Below are 7,863 nucleotides of genomic sequence, written 5' to 3'. Positions count from 1 at the left end.
TTTAATTAATAAAAGGACAAAAAAAAATCTTTAAATTATGATAATTTTGCATATTTTTTATTTAATTTTTATCATATTTTACATTCTTCGCTTTTGTTTTTCATGCTTTCTATGCTTTATTTTTTGTATAAGAAGCGATAAGATTTATTGTTTTAAGTAAAAAATATTTTAAAAAATCTATAATTTTTTATAATTTGCCCTAAAATTATTTAAATCAAGTTAGAAAATTTACTTAAAAAAACAATTATGTAAATAAAAATCTAGAAAAATCAGTATCGTGCAAGATTGTTACTAACTTGTTATTAAAAATTCCTTCGAGGTATATTCAAAAAATCTATGAATATTAAACAATAAAATGAAAATCTGGTAAACTTACATTATGGAAAAAATTGTATACACATTTGATTTTAAGAATAGATACAAAGTATTAAGCTGGAAACACGTTTCTTCATTAATTTCAGAAGGCATTTTTCTTTTCAGTTTGCTGAGCACCCAAAACTAATTGGGTGGCCGGACCCACTTGACTGCTGACAACCTCCTTTAGACAAGATTAGAGAATTGAAGACAGACAATTTGTGACATGTTGCACACAAACCTGTCATACGAGATACCTACTTTTTTGCTAGTTTAACAAGTACTATCGTCTTATACATAAATATGTTTATAAATATCCATTAAACCGGCTCGTAATTAGTTTATGTACACGTTTTAATTATTTAATAAAATATTTTTATTAATAATAGGTTCTATATTATAGAAATAACGTTAAAATTTGTGATGCCAGTTTAAAAACATTTATATCTAATGCTTAGTGTGTGCTTATATATATATAATGTTTAATAGTTAATATAATGCTTTAAAAATATAATAACTTAATAATAAAACATTCCATCACGAATTAGAGTATATATATACGCGTATATTGTTTATATAGGTCTTAAGCTGTTTCAATTAAGTAAATTTCTCGTCTTTCTTTAATGGAATCTTCTTTTCCAGGTCATACATCTTGCTTTCTTCTTTTTTTTTCTCTTTTTTACTCGTCCAAATGCTTGAAATATTTCGCAATTTTCTCAAACTAAACTAAACAAAAAGGGTATACAACAAAACATCACGGGGTTGACTTTTGTATATTAAAGAATCGAGGACATTCTTAAGTGACCGATGAAGATCATTTTTGAAATTCGGTACTAGAAATAAAATGAGACAGAATGGTAAGTTTTACCTTTATATATCACGACAGGAACGTGACAACAACCTAGTTATCATGTTTTCAGTGACTGACTAATAACATACAATCAGTCTTAATGGAAGGTGACCAACTAAAGAGAACAATGCCGATTCTGCATCCTACTGTTTTGAATTGGACGACGGAGGATGAGATCACACTCGATGGTTTCAGGCCATGTGTTTGTCTTTTATAATCACATAGCGCTGAAATAAGGCATAGTTCTGTAAAATGTCAAATGTGGTGCGAGTTAGATAATTGAAGTGTAAAAATCCGCATCCTTCAGGCGGTAAAATGAGGCCTCCGACACCTTTCCTTGTACTTTAATATACCTAGAAAAACAAAAAAAAAGTGAAGAAATAATATATTGTATTAAATATATAAACAAGCATTTTGTTTCAAAGATTAATTACTTAATAGAAAAATTGCATCTCGTGCACTTAAAATGTGTATTATTTTATATTTAAATATTAAATTTATGCATAAAATATGTATATTTTTTGTATTTTTATTGTATTTTTATACTTTATCTTATGCTAAATTGTGTTTTATGCACAGTATAGTACATGCAGTATTATATTCTTATAGAGGGGTACACTAAATAAAGTTCTACTTCGTATACACAAAATAATACAATTTATTTATTACTAATATTTTTAATAATACTAAAAAAATATTTTAAACTTATATATCTTTATAATATCCAATTGTTGCTCTATAAAATTCTTCAAATAAATTTTTTTTTATAATTTTAATATAAATACTTATGACATTTATGTGCTTTTTAGATATATTTATGCTATTTTATACACAATTTTTATGATTTTTATAAATAAATATAAGCTTTAGATGCTTAAAAATGCTTTCATTTACTTGTTATACAAATAAAATAATTAAAAAAATAATAATTTTTACGACAAAATACCCAAATAAGGTATAAAGATTTGTAAACATTCGACACTACTATTTATAGAGCTATTATAATTGCAAATTTAATGAATGAAAATAAAAATTATAAAGATTTTAATAAATTAAATTTATGACAAAAATATTAAATTTTTACTATCGAATACACGATAGTAATTGTTAATATATATATATAAAATGTAGCAAGATATATTACTCAGTGTTATATATACCTATATAAATTACACAGTCGTGTAATATATATTAAAAGAATATTTTTTAATATATTTATTTTTCAAATTCGAAACTAGTTTAGTCTTATATAAATCGAACTTTTCTTACTATTTTCTACGGCATGAATATTAAATATATGATAAGTTTCTTAGTAAATAAAATTATTATTCTGTATATGCTACTATGTGTATCATTGCAAAATACAAGCATAGTTGTATATATAATACTATCCAGTCATAAGAGAATCTTTCCTCTATTTTTCTTATTTATTTTTACTTTTTTTGACGGCTGTTAATCCAGTTTGTACTATTCCAGTTTAGGGAAAAATAATGTTTTGACCTAAAATTAACTTAAAATCACGTTTATCACTTTCTAAATATTCAATTTTGTAAGCTTATATACTTAAAAATAATCTCATTTTTTATGTATACGTTAAGGAATTTAAATTAAAGAGTTTTATTATCATCATCAGTATACATTACGACCTACAGAATTTAATTATAATGAATAAAGTATGATTACGTGTTAATTTTAGTTAGGAATTTCGCTGTTTTTTTTTATGTTGATTAAAATGACATTTTTTCTGTATATTTAGTAAAATATGAGGAAATAATTTATATAAAAAAATCGAAGCCGCATAACATTTTGTACTTTTTTAAATTTTATTTTAATTTTTATTTTTTTGGTGTAACTCTTTACGTATTCTTGACATGATACCAATCAAGAAGAGTATGTGGTACTATAAAATACTTTCTCTAACCAATCCGGGTAAATAATCTGAAGAAGAGCAACAACGTCACGGAAGAGGAGGAGCGTAGACGATCATCTGTCACCATGAAACGACAGCTTCCATGCGAAGTGATGCATAAGCCATCGGAATGATGCGAAAGTGAGGTCATAAGGTGAAACGCCGGCCACCTCGTCTTTCCCCTATACATGGAACATATGACAGATGCCAAGTCAAAAAGAGGGCAAAGGTGTACCTATATTCCCTTGCTAGGACGGAAGTGAAGGCGCAGGGTAAAAAGTCACGTGGTATCTAGTTTTAAGGGCAGAGGTGGCTCTTCACTCTAAGATAAATAACTTTAGATTCATAGCACTGACATTCCTGTATTACCGTTCCGAGAACATCGACTGAATGACAATATGCTAGAAACAAGGCGATATATTATTTGATAGAATTTAAACCAAATTTTTATAAACTATTAGCATAATGCACGCACGCGATACCCTTTCATTAAAATAACTTTTGGCGTAGCAATTTTTTTATAATAATTTAAAATAAACGATGGTGTAGATAAAAGTCATTTCTTCCCTTCAGTTTTAAACCATTATAAATTTTTTTTACAATTTTTTAAATCGATTAATTGTATAAATTAATCTAAACATTATACTTTATAACGTTATTTAAATTATCCTTTACATTTATATACAGTTTATAAAACAATTTATCTTAATTAAATTAATATATTTATACGTATATAAATGCTAGTTTTACAGCTAAATATGCATTTTATACAATTAAAATAAATTTATTGTAAAAATATAAACTAATTTAAATTATTATAAGTGATGTTATATTTTATATACAGTCGATTGTGTACAGAATTCATCCCCCAATTTTGTACAGGGAATAATTTTCTATCTGTACAGAAGCTTCCTTCTCCCTTAAAAATTAATACGTAAATGTACTTTAAACTATTAATTATAATTAGCTTATTTATACATATTATTTTTAAAAAGTTAGTATTGTTGTGTAAGTAAAAACTGGAAAATTTTAGGTAAATATTTATTTCTCTTGGGAAAATCTCATTGTTTTTTTCCCCCTTCCTGTTATAAATAGATTAAAATTTAAAACAGGTTTATATATATTATATTTTAAAAAGTTATAACTTTCTTATATAAATAATAAATAGTAACTTTAACTTTTTCTCATCATAAATAGGAGAAAGTTGGTATTCTTCAATCAAAGAACTTGCTTTAAGTTAGAAGAAACACGATTAAAGCAATGAAAGAATTAATTTATATATTATAAAACTTAATTACATTTAACAATTTTATTAAAAGTTAAGCTTAATTAATCGTTTTATCGAATTAAATTTTAAATAACTATATTCAATAATAGCACACAATACAATTAACACACGTGAAAAATTTATTTTTCTATTTATAAATATAAACATTAGAAGAAAAAAATAAATAAATGAATTCGTATAATTTCTCAACTGCAGAATCGAATTTAAAAAATAAATAAATAAAAGTTTAATTACATTCACAGGAGGAAACACTCTTAATAAACGGTCTAATATTTTTCTTACGAAGACCTCAATACAAACTGACATCAATACATCGAAATGGTTCCTTCAAATTGACCTATTTCGATCTCTACTTTTCTCCTTTCTTACTCTCTTTTAATATAATTCACAGACTTAACATCCATATTAAAATATTCCTAGGTTACTCTTAATTCCTTGTTTGTTGCCTGGAGTTAAGAAAGTAGATTACAATTAAGAGTAATCCACTTCTACCACTTCTGCGCCTCCCCTTTGCCCCCTGCGCACTCTTTAAACTCCGGGCAACAAACGTAATTAACAAAACAACAAGCAAACAGATAATTCAAGCTTTTCATGTCATCGCACATTTTTATTCAAGCGGGTCACTGAGCGACATACCATAACCCATTCGAAGAAACTAGAGTTGTCGCCTACACTACACGGTCTCCGAGATCAAACAGGCGGCTGACCCTAGGGATCAAAGGTCACCACCCTGGGCGTGTAACCAGCCTTTCGTCTATTTATCACGTGTGCTTCTTACGACAATGACGTCACAGATAGTCTAATGTCATTGTACTGAACCTTTCTCCATTCTACTTGGGAGGTCAAAATGCTGATTTATATATATAACTTTACGAAATAAATACATATATTTATAATAATTTAATATAAATCTTTCTACCGAGACCTACTTGTAATGAATTAATTTATTAACAGATTATCATCAGGATTTAATATTTAATTATTCTAAGATCTAGTTTAATTCTGCGTGGGAGGATACGTGTGTAGGGAAAATTGCATCCTCGTTAAGGATTTCTTTTTCATTAGTTTTATGAATTCTTCAAAGATTATAATGCATAAAATAAGAAATATCAGAATCATTCATTCGATTGGACCTATATATTAAACAATATAGGACTGTTGTAGGATTTATTTGATACATGCTTTATGCTTGATTTAATATCAAGGAAAGTGACTTGCACATAACAACCACCCAGAGTGCAACAAATTTTCAAATTTAGCGATGATAGTAATGCTGTAATATATTTTGTTTTTTTAATAAATACTTTCACAATAATGTTGAGTAAACAAGTTTAGAATAGTAAACAAGATCTACATTTAAGGATTATTCATAATTTGGATTTAAATATTCAAAAATGTAAGTAGTCTTTACGACTTAAATAAGTTAAGTATGTAGGAATTTATGATATAAAATCGAATTTAAGTCGTTAGAAAATGAGTTTAAATGTGAATTTCTTTATTTTTTTCTAAAAATTTAGAAAAAAATAAAGAAATTCAGGACTTAAAATAGGACCAATAGTTATGATCGAAGACGATAGTAATTCAAAAAAAAGTCAATGACTTGAACACATCAGCTCTGATATAGGAGAACAGCAGGCCCATTTGGCTCGGTTCCTAGATAGAAAGTGACCCAAAATTTAGTCTTTTACTTAAAGAACATATTATCAAGTGACATAAATAATTAGTGACGATCTGTTTACGTTGTTTTCATTGATTTTATTCATGTATATTTATAACTTTCAATAAAGAAATAGGCCTCACGTGACTAGTTGAACTCTATTCATCTCTTCATATTTCATATAATTTTCTTCATAAAAAACAAAATTTTGTCTGGAGGACCGGGTCAATAATCATGTTAATCCCCTGTATTAAGTCATTGACTTTTTGAATTAATACTTCTTAGATCCTAAAAATTTATTGACATTTTGCATTTGAAGAAACAGAAATTTAAATAGAGTAATATACAAAAATTTAGAAACAAAATAAGCAATAAGAAATTTAAAATCAGTTCAAAGATTAATGCTAAACATTATTAAAAGTTATAAAATTAAAAATTAAAAACTAAATTAAATTAAATTATTTAGTCACATTAAGCTCTAGAAAACGTACTTAAAAAGTATGGATTATTACAAAACGAACATCGCTAAGTACCTTATTGTTAGTTATAAAAGAATAAGGGGAAAATAATAACGATTATACCTTATTTCGTCACATAAAAAAACGTCATTAAATGTATAAAAACAGGCAATTTCCAAATTTCTTCTATCTAAAATAACTTGTTAGTAGAGACAGCTTAACAGTTTAGTAGTGAATTGTTATATTTATTTATGTCTTCACACATACAAATCACACCTATTTGATAAATATCGAAGACGTGGAACGGTTTTTAAATGATAAATACTTACATTCATTGGATTTTAATGTGTTCTAGGATATTTTATTGCTTCTTTTCTGCTACTTTGAAGTATTTTTAACACAATTCTACACCCTAACAACTTCACTTGCTAACAAATTGGCTACACTTTATCTACGTTTAACACTTTCTTGATATATTAAATTATAAAACAAATAAACTATTTAATTAAATTAAATAATACCTTTTAATTATTTAAATTATTTTAATTCTTTTTTAATTATTTAATGTATTTTATTACTTATTTTTTGCTGCTTATTTTTAACAGAATTCTACTTGCATACACTAGTTAACTAGTAAGCAACCTACACTCGATTTAACCTATTGTTTAATACATTTTGAATTAAAAAGTAATTATTTAAATTAAATCAAATCACATTTTTTTCATTATTTATACCATATTTTTTATATAAATAAACACAGAACAACACAGTAAATCAATATACACATTTAACGCAACACGCACGATTTTCTACGTATAAAAACAGAATTAATTAATAAAAATATTTTATATATACAGCCGAATCTCTAATAACGACAACCTCCCAACAACGACCACCTCTAAACAGCGGACATTTTCTACGAACTTTATTTCCCTAACAAAAATGCATACAAAGTAACCTCCAAATAACGTCCATTAAAAAAAAAAAAAAACTTTCAGTGGTCGTTGTTCAGAGGTTCGACTGTATTATTTGACATTATTTATTATTTGACTCGATATACATATATTTTTTTATACAGATATAAATTATGAAGACATAAAATATACGAACTCTTATGATGAGGTGACATATGAATAAAAGATTAAGAAAGAAAAAAAATGACACCAACGACCCGGGTGTCTTCAGTGATTGATGTTGTGACATCACTAGATTTTTTTAAAATGATATCCCCCTATGGAAATCAGTGACAACAATTTGATTGGAATCATTATTTCCATGGAACAAACATCTTTGTTACGTAGGATGTGTCAAGTTGACAAAATGGCGTACAAAAAAAAAAAAATAATA

General features: G+C 26.3%; 1 long non-coding RNA gene across 1 annotated transcript; it reads right to left on the bottom strand.

The window, feature by feature from the left end:
- Positions 1 to 866: 866 nt before the first annotated feature.
- On the bottom strand, positions 867 to 7,742 carry LOC111630658. Its single transcript, XR_002757565.1, has 3 exons — positions 7,627 to 7,742; positions 1,223 to 1,557; positions 867 to 1,080 (listed from the first exon to the last, which is right to left on the bottom strand). It is a non-coding gene; the product is annotated as an uncharacterized LOC111630658 (long non-coding RNA).
- Between the last annotated feature and the right edge of the window lie 121 nt (positions 7,743 to 7,863).

Source organism: Centruroides sculpturatus, unplaced genomic scaffold (genome assembly GCF_000671375.1).
Source record: "Centruroides sculpturatus isolate CEXI.00-Female unplaced genomic scaffold, Cexi_2.0 scaffold626, whole genome shotgun sequence".
In the NCBI taxonomy this organism is placed as follows: Eukaryota; Metazoa; Arthropoda; class Arachnida; order Scorpiones; family Buthidae; genus Centruroides; species Centruroides sculpturatus.
The sequence above is the reverse complement of the archived record's forward strand: the minus strand, read 5'-3'. Positions and strand labels throughout refer to the sequence as shown.